Here is an 18,357-nt window from a genome sequence, read left to right on the forward strand (position 1 = left end):
GACATCTCCAAGCTTTTCCCACCCCAGCCAGGTAGCCGCTGCTTTCCCTCACCTTGTTATCCTTCCCCTCAAGGGCATTTTGTGCCTGAAAAGTGCCATGCATCTTTTTTTTTTTTTCCCTTTCTTTTTTTCTGGGTAACTCCATTTTTTTTCTTTTATGTGTGAAGTGAATCTCGCCCAGCTCTGAATCATAGCCTCCTGCTCTCCCTCCCAGATTCCTGTCTTTCAGCAAGAGCAGCGCACAAGTCTCAAGGTTATTCTTCACATCACGCATTCGTTTGGCTATGGGCTGAATATTTAGATGGACTGTTCAGAGGATTTCATCCTGAGATGTTTACATGCAAGTGCATAAATACAGCTCCTAATTTTTCTTCTTTTTTTGTTTTCTTTTAATGAAAACCGTAATTTCTGGGGACAGCTGTTGTCCCCACGACTGACCCATTTTGAGAGTACAGCTGTATTTTCCTGGCCTGTGTTCTTTCTTTTTCCTCCCCATGCAATATTTGTTTCCTGAGAGAAAACAACAGATCAATTTTGCTTCATTATGCTCACTGCACATTTTTAGAGATTTCTTACAAAATTCACCACACTGTTCCACCCTGTTTATCCGAGAGGTTGCAGGAACTTTAAGCATCATTAGGTCCTTGACAGGAATTATTTTTTGCCTGCAATTTACCAGCCCTGCTTGGAGAAAAGCCTGGAATCAAAGGCAGATGAGCTGCCCTGGAGCTTGTTAGCGGTGTGAGCCTAAGCCCTCTGTGCACATCACATCACCGAGGGCTCCTGAACCCTCCTGGTGTGCTGTGAAAGAAGCCCCCAGCCCAAGCCATGCTACAGGACAGTCCTTGCTTTGCTGCCCACGGTCTTCTCCAGACCATTTCCTCCCAGCTCACAGCTCTTGGTGCTTTTTTTTCCAGCACCAAAGTCCTGGTGGGAAAATCTTTCTTTTACCTCTTGGCACGCTCCATTTTTCACATAAAAGCTCCCCAAAACCAACTGGATGTGAGCACGGCCAATACCATTGCTGAAAAACGAGTCCTATTTTGCATCGATTCCTCCTTTTCCCAATCCTCTCCCTTTTGCTTTAATTTCAGCCTCTTTGAGGCACGTCCTGCTGCTCAGTTTGTCTTTGTGCAGCATCCTTCATGGGGTGGCTGGGGATGGCCTTCTGAGTGCTGCCACACCACAAAAAAACACTGGGAGCTGTGTCCCAGCACCTTGGCTTCCCGCACCACTTCACCCTTCCCTTCAAGGGGAACAGCTCGAAAACACCACGCTTGGTAATTCCTTCTGCTTGGCCAGAGCATGTCACTGAAACAAGTTTCCCTTTTCTTTGTAATATGTTCTTAACAGAGAGCACTCAGGCATTAAAATCATCAGCTACCATGGACTAAAATATCTCCTGTTTGTCATCTTGGAAGAAATGACCTTAAAAGACTCGTTCATTGATTCACTCCTACTATCACTGGGTCACTGCCAAAACAGCATTTAACCTGAAATAACGTTACATGGGAAACCGGAGGGAAGATAAACCAGACAACTTTTTTTTACATTATGCTATAACTAGGTTTAACTTGAGAAATTAATTAAGATCCTTGAAAACCTACAGAAATGTCACAAGCACTTGGTTGCACACCCAGAAGGGTCAATGCCTGCTCCCCAGTCCCAGCTCCTCTTGGCATGGGTCTCTTCACCTTCTGCCCTTATCTTCCTCTCCCCATCTTTATGGCCAGGACATGAAGGGCTTCTCCACTCTTTAGGGACAGCCCCAAAAAATTCAGGCGAGGTCTCTGATGGCCAGCTGAAGAGCGTTGGCCAACTTCTTGCTATCATTGAGCTTGTGGGACACGAGCAGCTCCACCGTGGGGTGGTGTGTCCTGAGCTGAGCACCTCCAAGGTGGCTCCTGCCTCTCTGGGCCACCCCCAGTGGGAATAACAAACCCTCAGGTGTTTCAGGCCTGCCTAATAACCATGACTAAGCTAACGAATTCAGACTTCTAAAGACCCATGTCTCACAGACCCATTAGCTTTATTCCTAGCTTTGAATTGTTCATCAATTGAATTCGCTTTCACCTGTCCTATTATTTTGTCCATGATTACTAGCCTGTAGTTATCTGGGTCATAATAACAGCCTTTTTTAAATATAAACTAGCCTTTTCCCAGCTTTTCTGTTGTTGATTAAAAATGAACATCTGCAGACCTCAATCTTCTGAGCCAGCTCTTCTGAGACTCTCAAATACAAGTTATATAGACACTGATTTCTAAGTGTACCCCCTGACAACACAGATATAATTTACTACTCTGCTGATTAAGGATAGAATGGGAAAGATTTTATTGCCCATTAGAGATATAAAGCACTTTGTTCTGTCTTTCCAAATGCCACAAAGAAATACTGACCGAATATTATTGCACTGATTGAACTGTGTCATCCAGTGATAAACCCACCAAATGGTACCTTTTTTTTTTTTTAATCTTCAAGGGTATTTAAAGTTTTTGTCCTTACCCTTGATAGCCAGTTTCCATGTTCTTTTAATAATTGTCCTTCATCAGCTGGCTAAGCTTCATAATTTCTGATACACATCATTTGCTCTCTAGTCCCTTTTTCACACCACTGCTTTTCTCTTATCTTTTTAATACCTGCTCTGACTTGGCTCCTGAATCTGGGAGATCTCTAGGCAAAGACTTCTTTGTGATGAAGTCCAAGGGCTTGCACACATGATGATCTCTGCCTAAAAATTCCCAATATTCGCCCACCCTTCCTGCCCAGATCTTTGCTCCCACCCAGCTCCAAGCAGAGTTTCCTCAGCCCTGCAGATTTGTCCCTTTGGAAGCAGCCGTAGGACCATATGGCTGTAACAATGACGATATTGATGAAAATGCACACGAAGCTGCCCTTTGTCAGCCTGTATTGGATGTAATCAGGCTCCGATCAGCAGTTCCTAGGCAACCACAAAATTCCTGTCCAACACCGAGGTCCAGAACAGGCTTGGGGCTTGTTTTGGTCAAAATACCTTTTGTGTTAGAAAATTATTAGCTATTGTTATGAGAAATACCGACGGTGTTTTAATTACTGGATGCATAGGGCTTCCAGAATAAGTCACCCTCAGCACCCCCGCAATGATGCTTTATTTCTTTCTGCAGATCAGCAGCCAGACCAGCAGAGCCTCCACATCTCTGGGGCACAGGACCCCTCACTCGGGGGTCCTCGCTGGGTTCATTAGGCAGCACATGGATGCATGTTCATTCTTCAGTCCCCCAGCATAATGCTGGGGATCTCACAAAGCCACAGCAAAAGCAACCCCTGCTGCTGGATGTGGCAATCTCCATTCCCAAGCAAGTGGTTCCCAAATTTCCTGCTTCCCAGCATTTCCCATCACTTTTCTGAGCAAACAGTTCTTCACAGGGGTTGGATCTCCGGAGGTTTCTGCACCACTCTGCCTGTCTTAAGCCATTCGTAATTTCTCCCCAGATAGAAATTAAATCTGAATAAGGAATTTTTCAGTGCTTGCTGCTTTTTCAGCCCAGCAGGCAAAAAGCAGGACAAAATATCCCTGCTATAGCCCCATTGAACCAAAACTCTGTGTGATATTCCAGGTCGGTGACAAGCCCCGAAGTCCTTCGCACTGAACACCCCAAAGCTTTGTCTGTTTGTAAAGGACTCAGTCCCAAAGTGGAGATGTGAAGATTTTTCTGCGACGCCTGAGAGCACTTCCCACTATTAGAGCCGTGCGTTTGGAAGGCAAAAGCCTGTGCGCTTTTGAATTCAGCACAATGTTATTTATCTAAGCAGAGAGCAGTAATAACACGGCAGAGATTTCATTTCCTTTCAGCACATAAGAACGCTGCTGAGCGAAGGTGAGATTAAATAATACAACAGAAAGAAAGAGAGCTAGGCAAAGGGAGGTTTTAAAGGTGTTTTTTTTTTTTTCTCCTTTGCCAGGAGTTATGAAAACCTTGCAGCAGCCTTCACAGCTGGGCTCAAGGCAGGACCTTGCCTCACACCTAATGGAGCTAATAAAATGCAATATGGACTGCTTGGGGTTTTGCCACCCAAACCGTTCACCCAGCTTCTTCATTATCCTGAAAAGTTGCTTTTTTTTTTAAATTTTCTTGTCTTATAAAGGATTCCAAATCCTTCATGCTGTTCCCTGCTGCCATGGGCTTTGTGGGCGCAGGACATGGCCCATGAGCCTCAAGGAATTTGAGTTGAACAAAGCACTTAGATATGTGCTGAAGCACATTTCTATGCAGAAAAAAAAAAAAAAAAAAAAAAAAAAAAGTGAGATTTAAGCATGTTTAAGCAAGCTTTGCCAGAGAGGGCGGGCAGCTGAGTCCACGCAGGGCTGACAAACCACGAAGCAACTGATGCACACAGAAGGGGAAGGAATATGCAAGCAAGAAGCACAGAAGGAGGAGTGACATTTTGGCACTTCATTGCAATCAGAAAGCTGGGTTTTGGCTGTGCATCACGGCTTTACTTTCAGCCAATACAACAGAAAATGCCATGCCTCCTGTGCGAGCTGTGGCAAGGGCCCATCAGTCTTATTTGAAGCCAAAATGCTCCTTATCGCCAAAGACTTCTTGAGATCTGAATGCGAGCCAAGAGCTGCAATGAAATGTAGGACTTAATTATGTCTGACAAAAGCAAATCAATTAAAGGCTGCTTCACATCTGTGTCATTTGATCAGGGCTTCTGCTTTGTCATTTCTTCTCTGCTCCCTTGCAGAAATCTGAATATTTATGGCCAGGAATTAGGTCAAAACCCAGGAATGAGTAAATGTTTGTTGCTCTGTGCAGGAGACAAGGAAAAATTTGGATTGCTAAACATGAAGCAAATAACACTTTCTCTCTCCAAATGGGCAGGTAAAACCTCCACCAGTAAAGAAAGCAGCTGAGCAGAGTGTGTGCAGTACCTGGGTGGGCTGAGCTCTGTGGAAGCAGTGGGACCAAGCCAGAAAACCCCCAGAGGAAAGCTGTTTTAATGCACAGAGCCATTGCCTGTCTTTGGGTGTTTTATTTCTCCGCCATCCATTCGATTTGTTTTTAAAACTGCTGTTAGAAATGGCCCTCCTAGAGGAGCCCGGGGACTCTGCAATTCTCTGGTTTGGAAGTTCCCAGCTTCAGAGCTCAGGAAGCTGCGTTTTGGTTTGGGCAGTGAGAGCTCTTCCCTGCTGCAGGGCTTGTGTGCAACGAAATCCCTCTGCTCCCATCTCTCCGTCCTTCCCGAGAGCTCCTCTCACTTCAGCATCCTTTGACCCCCATCGTCCAGACAAAGGAATAGAAAACTGCACAACTCAATGAGCAGTTTTTTTACTGGGCCCTGAAACAACCAGAATTGGTTTAATGTACAGCAGTGGTAAAATTTGGGTGTTTAGGGCAGGAGCTCATCCAGCACATGGCCCTGACCACGTGCAAGGTGTCGTGGGGATCAGGATCGTGTCTTCAGCCCCCACCTGCTATGTTCCCTATTGATCCACATCCAGACCTCCTCGCTACTTTTGCAAATTCAGAGGTAAAAAGTGAAAAAACAACTTTTTTTTTGATGACTTGCAGCTATTATTTCCCTACATACCTAACCACAGGTGCTGAATTAAATTTGGCAGAATCCTTTTAAATGAATGTATTGAAATATAATATTTATTACTCCTCATACCATTCAGGGACTGTCTTTCTCATATGCTTTTGCTTGACACTTCAATATTTACGCTTGCATTAAACTATTTACACTGCTTTTATGGGATCTTCTGCCATCACTCAATCTTTAATAACTTGCTCGCAACAAAATTGTTTCCAGTGCAGTTTTTAATCCTACAGCATGGACTCCAGTGCAAAGTACTAAAAGCTGACACTAACAGTTGAAACTTCGGACCCATAAGTCCAGCAGGAAGGATCATCATGCCCTGAAGGAATTTTAGGACCTCACATAAATACAGATCAAACCCAAATCACACTCTGTCTCCTGGCTTTTATCTTCAGCGAGGAGCTGATGGCAGGAACCCTGTGGTCATGCTGCTGCCAAGACACTCTCAAAGGAAAGGAGAGCAGCATCTTGCAACACCCCAGCCCCGTGTCCCAAATATACCGCCAAAATCACCCAGCGAAGGCGGTATTTTCTGCCTTGTTAGGGGTTGTAATGCACAGAAGATGCTGGCTTTTTGAAGCCATCTCCTTGCTAAGGTTATTCTTTCACGTTACATAAGGAAAAAGCAGCCGAAACTTCAGAAAACCTACCTTTGTAAATGAACCTCAAATGAAATTAGCACTCAGTCCTTCTGGAGCCACACATAAAGTCGGGAAAAAATCAATTTTTCGTGTGGCTTTAATTCCAGCTCCTCCGAGCTGAGGTCACCTTATATTAATCACAAATGGTCCCTGCATTACACAATGGGCTAAGAAGTAAAAGCTATGTTGCCTGCTACTTTTTCTGTCGTCCTTTGGAAAAAGCAAAGATAAACAAAACCCTTTTAGTACCCCTGGCTGTAAGAGCAGCTGTGTCCTGCCTGACAGCCCGCAGCAGCCTGGGGGGAGATGCTCCAGGCTCTCCAAAATCGGCCACTTCAGAGCTGTCTCTCTCTGCTCAGCGCATGTTTCTGACCACCTGCCTTAAAGCACATCCATTTTGTAATATTCTTTTTAAATTACATTTCTCTTCTCAGTAAATAGCTCAAGTCACGGCAGGAGAAAGAAGGAAACTAAGTGCTGGGGGCTCAGTTAGAAACGCCGCTGGCTGGAGCCTCTGGTGTAAATCAGAGCCACTTCCCTGGCTGTTCCCATGCTGGGAGATGCCTGATTGCTGGGTTTAGCTTGTATTTTTGTGATTATTTCAAGAGTTTTCCATTCACCCGGCTATTCATTCCTGATGCTCCTGGGGGACAAGATCCCCGCAGGACGCATCATCCCCGTAAGTGCCACCTCCATCGAGGTCCTGCTGCCAGGCACCACCAGCCCCTGGGGTGCTGGCCCCCCACTGACAGCCCCCATGGACATGGGGGAAATAAACACACCAAATGTCCCAGACACAGCAAACAGAGCTGAGATACCTTGGCAGATCCCAGCTCCACAGGTGACTGCATCCCCTCTGCCCTACTGCCCCCTGGAAGCCCCTTTTTGTGCCCACTTTGCTCTTTCTTGATTTTTTTTTTTAGCAAATGATTTCATCAAAAAGCTGTGGCCGATGCATGAGCTAATGCTGAGGAGGAGGCAGTGGAACGCGTTACACCAAAAAGGAACCAGGAGTGGGGAAATAAAGGCAAAGGTTTTTCTCTTTCTCAGGTGTACATCAGCGATAAGGGGTGCCTGCTTTATTTGTGCCAACAGCAAGTGAGCAGTCACGGAATACAAGTAAGGTGGTTGGTCCTTTTTTAGCTCCAAGCTAAAAGGTCTCTTTTATATCACTCGAAATCTTTCAAGGGAAGAAACCAATTTTTTCCCCTCTATTCATCTCTCTATTGTGGCATTTTCCAGCCCTCGTAATTTACAGCTTTCTCCATCCCAGCGGGATCGAAAATTAGCTCTGCCACCTTGTCCGTCCGAAAGCATTGTGCAGCTGGCAGCAACACCAATTGCCCAATTTTCTTCAATAGTTAACTCCTCTGCCAAGAGGAGCAGAGTGATTTGTGGCCGTGCTGCCTATGTATTTTCTGAGTTTATGTGTTTCTCTGTCCTTGTCTAGCACTGTCCTGAACAAATGGGAGCTGGTCCCTAACTGGTGGTGCTGTCTCCTGCAAGAAAGGCTCCGCAGCCCCACGGTGACACCGGGGGGAAATGTTTGTGAAAAGGGTTAGGCAGGAGTATGTCAAGGTTTTGGAAGGGGACCAAAGAGTAGCTCATAGGGGCTGGGAAAGGAAAGGCTGAACAGGCTTAACCCTAGAAAAAAATATAGCAAGGAGGAGCCAAATAGCCATGGGTACCAACGTGCTGCTATTTCGGGCTCCTTCCTGCTCCCAAAGCCATCTGCAGCCTGAAGCACTGCACCCAGAAGGCCATTTTAAGCTTGCATACAGTAAGGCCATTTCAGCTAATTAATCCCCTTTAGAATCTGAATTAACAGCCTTTAGTAAAAACGAATCACTTCTGATTCCTGCTCGCTGATAAACAACCTGCCAGGGACCCCAAGAGTGCTGCGGCCCCACCGAGCCTCCAGCTTCTCCTGGGATTTGCCTGCCCCGGACACGAGACAGCTTTAGGAAACTGCTGCTGCTGGCAGGAGGGAAATCAGACCCATTTTAATCCCCAGGAGGCAAGAGGCAATATTTATGGCACTACCCGTAATTAAACTCTTCGTGATTTATCCCAGCTTCCCCTTCCATAGATCTGACAGATCTTTACAGACACGTTTAAGGGATGCACCAGCACCAGGAGGACCAAGGGTCTCCGCTGCCCCCAGCCTCCTGGGCAGGAACGGGCACCCAGCTCCAGCCCCGTGCAGCCGCTGCCTCCCTCTTCACAGCATCTGATGCCTTTTTGTCTAAACCTTTTAATCTCTCCTCCCTGCTGCTCTAATCTAATTGCCTCACTCTTATTTAATTCTGAAAATTGCTTTCGGAAGTCTTTGTATGTAAAAACCCGAAGTTACGTTCCCTTCTGCTCAGCGAGCTGTTTCCCTGCACAAAACCTGCTCCTGCTCCCACGTCGGGAACATCGAGGGGCTGCTCCTACCCCACAAAGGGCTGGGCAGCAGCGAGCTTACAGGGCTCTGCTGTGCTGGGCACCAGAAAAAGCATCCTTTAAAGCTTTTGTTTCTATTTAGCCATCCCTGGCACCAAATCATCACGTAAATGGACATTTCTGAGGCTGTAGACCCTCTCCAAGCCCTGCTTTCCCCATCACATCACAGGGCTGAGCTCTACCTGGATGTCCTCTCTGCCTCCCCACCACCGGTGGATTTTTTAAGTAAACCAGTCCCTGCGACTGGATTTTTTTCTGTTTTCGAAAACGGCAACAAACAGTGCCACAAAACCCAGCTCTGTAATTACAGCAACACTTGACTGTTAATCACAGCTTAATTGTTTTGTACCTTTTGTTAAGTCCTGAACTACTCAGATGGTGATAATTCTTGTCATTAATGTACGAACCTCGGGGCAATATTATTCTAACATCTTAACATTTGCGCGCTCTCGGTTGAGAACAGCATCAAATATGCAGAAGAGAAGCCAGGGTGGAAATGAAAAGCCTCATTGGAATAGCAAATGTCCTAATCAGGGCTAACGATCTCCCTCCCACCGCAGCACGAGGACAACTCCGGAGCCGGGGCTGGCACCGCTTTGCCCAGGGCGCTCAGCCAAGCAACATCTGCACATCTCCTTCCCCAAAATCCCACAACCAACACCCTCTAACACCAGCACCATCCTCCAGCACCCATGGGGAAAGGTGAGCCCCCCACCAGTCACCCCACGGGGGGAATATCACTGCCCCGGGCTTTGCTTCGCCTGCTGGAGTGGTGTTCACAGGCTGTGGCTCAGAGCAATTTGCAGCCAGAGGGAAAATAACAACGCCAGGCTTTGGTGCAGAGCATCCAGCAGCCCTCTGGAAAGGTGCCGGAGCTTTTTAACCCAGCTCTTGTTACGTTTTTGGGATGATCGGGTAGCACAGCTCAGCCCACGGGGCCGCACGGACCACACCATCTGCAGAAACCCAACGCAGGGATCCAGCAGGATTTCTCTCTGTTAAAACGTGCAAACAGCAATGCCCTTGAACTACAGCTGGCAGCAGCTTGCTTTAAGTCTGCGGGCTGAGCAGGCAACTCTGGGCCCCTGCATCTGATCCGAAAATGTGCTCCCGATGCTCTCCTGTGCGTCTGTTGGAGTCCGAGCAGGCTGCGAGCCTGCCTCCTGTTATCGGGGGCATTTCAGCAGCCCTCATGCCAGGGCAGGACAGCATCCAGGAGTTGTTTACTTGGTCTTCCATCAGCAAGGACCAGCTGCACCACAAAATTTGGGTTGGAAGCAATGAAGGAGGAAAGCCAAGCTACAAAACACCCAGCAAGGAGGTGGGACGGGGACGTCTGCCAGCAGGACAGCTCTGTGGTCACCACATCACGCCCTCTTCCCTTTTAAGATGGAAAAAAAAAAAAAACAGAAAGATCCAGGTGAGACATCTTTTTGCCCTCAATCCAGCCGTTTTCCCTCCCCACGTGAGTCGCTCAAAAGCTTCGAGGCCGCAATGTTCTCCCCCAGCCCCACCACCCACAGACAAGAGCCACCTACAAGCCAGAGATCCCCGCGGGCACCGGTGTCCCTGCAGGTCTCCAGCATCGTGCCAAACAGATGACACTGCCAGACCAAAGGCCTTTCCTTCAGCAACTTCCCTCGCCCTTGCTGGGGATGTATTTTCAGCTGCCCTTGTACTCGCTCTCCCTTTCTGCAAAGCAATCGGCGGCCGCTTTTATCGGAAAAATCTGCAGGGCATGTATGGTCAATGGCTCCTTAATAACATTTTTAGCATTATGTTCCCAAAGGCTCGTGTAAAAAAAATAATAAATAAATAAAATAAAAAGAGTGGGGAAAAAAATAGAGCAAAACAAATGGCTTGTGCATGGGCTGCTTGGATTGCTTAATAATTCCCCCGGTGAAAGGCACCGCGGGGGAGAGGCAGGAGCAGCGCTCCCAATTACACCCCGCCTGTCCTAATAAACCTGAAAAATGAGGCTGTTGCTGGTAGTCGCCAATCCTAATGCTGCTCAACTACCTGTATTTGCTCTCGGTGGTTGTTATCGTGGTTTCAAAGGCCGGCCCCTGGCTCAGGTGAAGGCACACGGGAGGGTGAAGTCCTTCCCATGCCGCTGTTTCCATTGGGGCTTTCGGTTGCTTCCAGAAACCAAGCAGCCGACTCTGCCTCCCGAGGTTTTGCCAAGGGGAAGCCTGGATCTGTCCCAAATCAGCAAAACCTGCAGCTGACCCTGTGTTGGCTCCCTTCAGCCGCAGGGAAAGCTGGCACGTTGGGATGTTTCCAAGCAAAAAGTGAAACCTCTCCAACCCGCTGATGCAGCACCAGGACACGGCTGCTTCTGGCCACCAAATCTCCGTCCCTGGCCCCAAAATGTCCCAGCTCGGGCAGAAACATCGTGGTGGGCTCTTGGCAGCCTGTCCCAGCGGGACCTGACAGCTTTGATCCCGTTTGGCAGGACCTGAAGGGGAGACACCGACATTTTCATTGCTCTTTTGATTCATGCCATGGTCTCCGTGGGAAGGCCACACAGCAGTGCACAAATAAAGTTTATTGCAGCTGATTTCTCCCCCGATTACCATAAAAATCCTGCAGATGTGGCTCTCTGCACCTCACATCTTGGGGCTCATTCACGCAAATTTTAGTGCTCCAAATATTTTTAGTTTGCAATCCCTTAGCCTGGGTCCGGAGATATGAGAGGGGATAATGAAGAAAAAATGTCAGTTTGTTGGAAAATAACTTCAAGCTTCCCTTGGAAAGGAGTTATCGATCATTTGTAGTGGACTAAGCGAGCAAGGCTTTGTGTTACACGGACCTTTTAGGAAAATTAAAGTGCTTTTGCTCCTCCAGCCCTCTGCAGTGAAAGCTGACACCGTTACTTGCTAATAAGCTTAAGGGATTTCACAATTGCGTTGCAGCTCCCTCAATACCTGGATGTTTCCCCAGTCTCAGTCCCAGGTACATGCCAGAGTTACTTCACGCAACCGAGAAGGGGAAAATTAATTTGCAAATTGAATGAAAGCCCAGAAAGCTGCCAGGAAGAGCTCCCCTGGGCCCGGCTGCTGGTGGTGCTGAGCAGAGGAGCTCCCCAGCCTGCCCTAATCCTGCTCCCCGTGCTGCCCACTTTGTCAGCCCTTCAGCTGCTTATTCAAACAGGAATATATATTTTTATTTAAAAAAAAAAAAAAGGTTATTTTTGTTCCGTGCTGCTCCAGCACTGGGAAAAAAAAAAAAAAGGGCACGGGGGAACTGATTTGCCACGGCACATCACTTGTTTTAAAGCAGCTCGTGGTGTGTCTCAGTCTTACCCCAGCCAGGGAGAAAACCCCTTCCTTCAGCAAAAAGCACTTGGAAAAGAAGCGTAAAGGATCTGCACCAAAGCAGGACCGTTTGCTGCATTTGTTGGGCTTTTTTTTTTTTTTTGGAAGCAAGGACACATCGTGCCCTGCACGGCCCCTGGCATCTGCCAAGCATCTCTCGCTGTCACCCCCAAGGCTCCTGCAGCAAATCCTGCCGCCTGCTCCCACCCCACAGCCTGGGGGCTGCTAATTGCAGGGCGGCAGGGAGCTCGCCCAATTAGCTAATTCTGTTAATTCAAAACATCTCAGCAAGGGGAGCCATACCGTATAATTCGACCTGCCCTCACTTTGGCGACTTTTATGGATTCACTGATTTGTTTTCCAGGGAGATTGGAAGCAAGAACCACCCAAGAAAACCAACAATTGCCTCCCCCTCGCCAGGGTGCGTGTGCTTCGCTGCCTTAAACACTTGTGAAGTCCAAGAAGTTAGAAAAATAGGTGAGACTGGCAAAAAACTCTTGAGTGGCAGCTTGTTTTTGGTGCCTCTCCGCTATGCATTTTGGGCCGTCCTTATTTATATCTCACAGATCCGTGCAGTGCTATAAATAGTAATTTTTTCCCATTATGTCCCTGCAACACGCAGGTATTTGGCAGAAGGACCCCGTGTATGTGTCAGGTACTAATGGGAGGGATGGTTAATGCTGGCCAGGCTGCAGACCTCAGGACAGAGCTTCTACATCCCAACTAAAAGAGGATTTTTTAAATTGAAATAGAATATTTTTTCTATAGAAAGAAGAAAAAAGAAAAAAGAAAAAAAGAAAAAAGAAAAAAAGAAAAAAAGAAAAAAGAAAAATGCAGCCTTGAGCTGGGAGGCTGGGAGTGTGGCACTGTTGCCCAGCCAAGGAGCAAATCTGAGATCCTGCGCTGATAGCAGAGACAAAACTTGGGAGCCGGCAGCTCTCCGAGTGGCTGCTTTCATCTGTCTCGCAGTAGGCCTGGAATTTAAATCAGGTATTGCAGCCCGCTCCTGCTTTGGAGCTGTAATTGCATCAGAGAGCATCTCACGCCTGCTACATCAAACGCCAAGCGAGAAGAATTGCCAAAAGAGAATTAAGGTGGAATTAGAGCCGTAAGCCAGCACACGGACGAGTAGCTCAGGCAAAGATCTCTTTCCCAGACCCATTTCTCACCCCGGAGCCACACCTCACCCGTGCATGAGCCAGGGCTCCAGGGGTGGAAAACGTCCCTAAAACCTCTCCTCCCCAGCATCAGCTCTTCCCATTTATTCACACAGTCCCCAGCTCAGAAAAGCAACAGGTGGGACAGACTCATCCTCCCCCCATGGGAATTTGCCAGCCAGGTCCACACGACTGGCTCTTTTTTTGCCCTATTTCAGCTATTTCAGGTCTTTTGGACTTTGCTCAAGTAATACCCAGCGACTTCCTTACTGCCTAAACAGGAACATGAGATTCGTGCTGTTGGGTCACTTGGTTTGATGTTTTTTTCCCCCGATTCTTGTCGCTTTGGAGAAATGCTATTTCATTTACAGATCCACGTTAAAATAACCTTTTGGAAGGCTGTGATTTACTTGGATGCGTGAAGCTATTGGCATCACAGGCTATTTATCAGCTCTTGGCAAGAAAATACTTTCCGTGTGATGAATTCATCCCTTCCATATGAGCCAGGACAGCTCGGTGCCACTTCACTCACATTCCTAAGAAAACCCTGTTTAAAGTAAATTCATTTCATTAAGCCTGAAGGAAAAAAAGCTGAGGAATGGCCACGGTGTCCCCTCCAGGCCCCAGGTGAGGAGCAGGATCTGGCTCGCCCCACCAGCACCTCCCTGCCTGGGGCTGGGAGCACGGAGAGCTAGGAACAACATTTCCACGCAGCACCAACGGAGGAGATAAAATATTAATGCCAGGCAGCAGATTCCATCACTTTTAAGTGCTTTCCCTTCCCAACTGCTGCTGCTGGCAGAGGGGAGCGTTTGGGGATGTTCCCAGCTCGCTCATAGTAAATAAATCCCTCGCCTCTCCATCTGCCGTGCTGCCACCGAGCCCCCCCCCCCCTTGCAAGAAGCCCCCGTGGGCAGGACACGGAGCCAGCTCACGGTGAGCACAGGGCTGGCAGGGGTTAGGGCATCCCCAACGCCCTATATCCAATATCCAGACACATTTGGGGACGCACAGCCACGTCCTCCTTCAGCAGGGACATCAATCTGCCCTGTGCCCCAGCCTGGCTCTGAGAGCGATGTCACGATCTCAGAAACATGAATATGCAAAAAAATAAGCAGACAACCCAAACGTCAGTCCCTTACACGCCTCTTTGGTAGGTGCACTGCTCTCCATCCCATCCCTCCTAGCTCTCAGCCTACGCTGCAGCCTTGGAGCTCTCTGCCCAGACCTCCCCGAATTTCAGACCTGCCTTCTGCAGCCACCATCTGCTCCCTGGCTGCAGCACAGGCTGTGCTGCTCTAGCCACAGGAATTAATTTCTAGGAGATAACGGGGTGGTCAGAGAGGCCAGGGCCCCAATTTGGGCAGCTGCACCCAGCCACCAGCTCCCTGTGTCTTCTCTCGGTCCCAGCAGCGCGTCCCCATGTCCCTAAGGCAGCCAGAAGCAGGGTGGTGATTCCCACATCCCCAGCCATAAACTTCAGGATTTCACAGCCATTTTCCTGCGTTGGTCTATTCTGGAGAAACTAGGATATTTTTCTCCTCTGGAGGAATTTTTGAGCCCATCTGCAGCAAGTTTCCAAGCCCTGCTGAGCCGTGAGCAGTGCAGGTGTACCCGCAGCACGGCTTGGCAGGGGGACGCACGAGCTGCTCACCACAGCTCCTTTCCTAACGCTTACAGAACACTTGGAGGCTCCTCCAGATGCAGAAAACAACCCCTGAGAGGGCCAAAAACAGCTCAGCCCCAAGCCCAGCATTGCTGGCAGCAGGGGTGGGTGTCTGGCAGCTGGCATCCCCTGCACACAGCGCAGAGGAAGACTTCTGCTGCTCACTTCATCATCACAACGGGAAAACAGAGGAAAGGCAGCATGGAAAGTGCCCACAGAATCACCAGAAGCAGCTCTGGGTGCCAGAAGCCTCCTTTCTGCAGAGCTCTTTCTCCCAGGGAGAGCTCCTCTCTGCACCCTGCTTTTGGTGCGGAGGGCACCGCAGGGCTCCACGTGGGCGCTCAGCCTCCGATCCGGGCAGCAGGTGCACGGGGGCAATTACCTGTCCCCGTCTGAGAGCAACCCTCCTTGCTAATTGGTCTGGGAGAAGAATTTCAATTAAAAAAAAATCAAGTCCGAGAAGGTTTAAGCGTGGTGTCTCTGAAGTACAAGGCAGGAGACCTTTATCCAGCAGAAAACACGGTGTTTGTGCAGCATCCCTGGGAGCCACGGGCTGCCTGGTGGAAATTAAAGGTCATCCTTTTTTATATGTTTTTTTTTTTTTATATAGGTGCAGCAGAAATATAGGATTTTGAGAACAGAGGAGTGATAAAACCACAAAACTACACAAGCTGCAGTGCTCAAAACACACCTTGTTCCTCGGTGCTCCTCCTCACCATAAATACAGGGAGGCAGCACAGCTCGTGCAGGGGCTGGAAAGGGACCGAGACCCAGGAGCTTCATCTCGGTGGCCCTGGGGACCACAAGGTCTATTTTTCAGGGCCAGGATTTCCAAGGCCATGGAAGCAACAGGGCAGTGCTGGGGGCTGGGGGCAACCCTGCCCCGCGCCCCCCTGCTCTCCCCACGTGCCCGCTGCATCTCCTCGCCTCCTCCGCCGGCTCCCACCTGCGCTGTGTTTGCAGGAAAACTATTTTCTGCAATCCGTCTGCCACTCCAGGGCCATTAGCATCCTCCCACAATTTGGGCTGTCATTTTCCCTAATGATGTATTTAAAGGAAATGATACCGCAGGCACAGCATTTCTCGCTGCTCACAACACATGGCAAGTAACAGCACCAGGCGTGAGTCAGCCGCCGCGGCTCTGTTTCACTGCTGGCTGCTCCTCCTGGAAGGCATTGCAGGGCACAGCCGTGCTCACCACGCCACAGCAATCAGCCCAGGGCAGCCCGTGCAGGGATTCTCCCCAAAACCCACAGATTTGGGTGGATCCAGCCCCGTGCAGGGCTCCCACAGGTGCACCCAGCCCGAATTTCTGCACCAACAGGAGATACAGCTCGAGCCTGGGTGGGATGGGTGCTGCAGGGAAACTGCTGCCTGGTTAAACGAGGGCAGGGCTTATGTGCAGTGACGTCTGGTGAGGGTTTTATATACGGCACAGCTACGGCTGGTGCGTTTGCTAGATAGTTTTTTTTTATTTTATTTCTCCCTTTATGGCTAAGCTATAGCAATTGCACGGTGAAGCCCAGGGACTGGATTGCGCATCGAACCCATCCATCCTCGGAGCTGCAGGGCAAACAGAGGCTATTTTAAACCTGAACGCCAAGAAAAAAAAATAAAAAAATAAAAAGAGAAGATAACTCCAGCTCCCCAAATAGCTCCCAAGCAGAAATACATCCCAGAGACGCCGTTAAAAACACCTGGGAGTTCATTTATTGCCATTAAGTTGATGAGCAGCAGCATGAAAAGCAGAGACAGACAGCTGTCATGCGCACCTCTCATTCAAAACCGGCTTTTCTCAATGGCAGCTCCCCTCCAGAGAGCTGCCAAACGCTCCGTGCTTGTCGTGAGCATTTCATGTAAAATACAGGGAAGGACAAAACGCTGCCTCGCGTCCCAGCGGCAGCAGGGAGCCCACCGGAGCAGACAGCTCCATGTGGAAAGCTCAGCACATCCCCTGCCTTCAAGCTCACAGCTTCCCAGGCTGCTTCACCACCTCCTGCCATGCACATTCCTGCAGCTCCAAGGATGGCATCCTCTTCGATGGCACGGTTTTTGTCCCTGCAGGTGAATCCTGGTGCAATTTGCTGCTGAGCTCGATGCACCGGGCAAGACCAGAGCCAAGCTTTTGTGAGCACACCTTGTAGTTCCTCACAGCTCGCCCATTTGGGTGAAAAACCTCACCATTGATTAGAAAAGAGGAAAAACCTCTCCAGTTCCTCGTGGCATTTCTCACCAAGAGGTACATTTTAACTGTGAAATGACAAAACCCGTCAGGATCAAACCCGCTGCACCCAGCGCGGATGGGAACCAGGCAGCTGCACACGCTGAGGGTGAGAGCTGGCAGCATCCCCGCCTGCAAGCTTCCAGATGGGAGCAATCTGGGAGGAAACAGCTTCCCTTCCACCCGAAACCCTGCAGGCAGCCCGGGCTGCTGCATCCCTGTGTCCTGGCACGAGCACCGCTCCCCTTGTCATACAAATTATTGCACCGCAGCTTGTACAAGCAGGAGTGGAGACACGTTTATTGCTACCCATCAGTGGGCATTTCCCTCTCCATAAGTGATGCAGAGCAGAAAAGAGGAGCAGGGGGGACACACGAGGCAGCTTCTGGAAGCCCAGGGACAGAAGCAAAGTGCCCAGAGCCTTTGAGACCTGCTTGTGCCCAGCTCATCTCAGCCCCACAGGCACCCCTGGTTGTACCATCGAAGCACTGGTGGCACCAGAAACCCACCAGCTTGAAGGCAAACAGGTGGGCAAGAAGGACCTGCGTCTGCTTAGATGTAGGATCCTGCGGGGGGACACAAGGAGGAGCTGGGGGAGATCTACCCCAGCTGGGGAATATCGTGGGAGAGAAGACTGCAGAGCAAGTGGTTGCCATTCAGTTTACAGGATGCGTACCGAGCCTCCTGTCCGCTTTCCAGCACAGGTCCAACAAGCCTTCCTCTTGATTAATCTTGCCTTCTGTCGCCTTGGCGAGCTTGGGATGCCACATTGCACGAGGAGGATGGGAAGAGACCCCCAGGCTCTCCCCAGCGCAGATGGAGGGGGGCTCTCCACCACTCATCCCCCACGTTACAAAAGCCCAGATGATCTGAAAAGCAGTTTTCCTTCCCTGCTCCCCGTGGTTTTGCAACCTCAAACTGCCACGGAGGGTAAAGCATCGCTCAACACTTTGCTGCCCTCCCCTTTAATTCCCAAAGTTCTTAATTACCAAAGGGGGTGGCAGCGAACTCTCGATCCATCGGCACGCTGAGTATTTGCCCTTCTCAGGCATTAATTTCTAATACGTGAGTAATTTAGAAATTTCAAACGTACCAGGTGTGTAATTTGGAGCAGTGTGTCACTAAATAGAGAGCTCGTAGCCGGGTGGATTTCAATCAGATCGGAGCAATTTAACTTGCAAAATACAGGTTGCAGCTCTGGGAGGAATGGAAACGCCGCCTTTTGTCTGAAACGCCAAGCTCGTGTCTCTCACCAGGAGAGGCTGTTGTCAGTCACTCTGATTCCAGCAGGCATTGTTATTGCTAAACTCTGTCTTCGCTATTTCTGGA

The sequence above is a fragment of the Anas platyrhynchos genome, chromosome 21 (assembly GCF_047663525.1).
Source record: "Anas platyrhynchos isolate ZD024472 breed Pekin duck chromosome 21, IASCAAS_PekinDuck_T2T, whole genome shotgun sequence".
Lineage (NCBI taxonomy): Eukaryota > Metazoa > Chordata > Aves > Anseriformes > Anatidae > Anas > Anas platyrhynchos.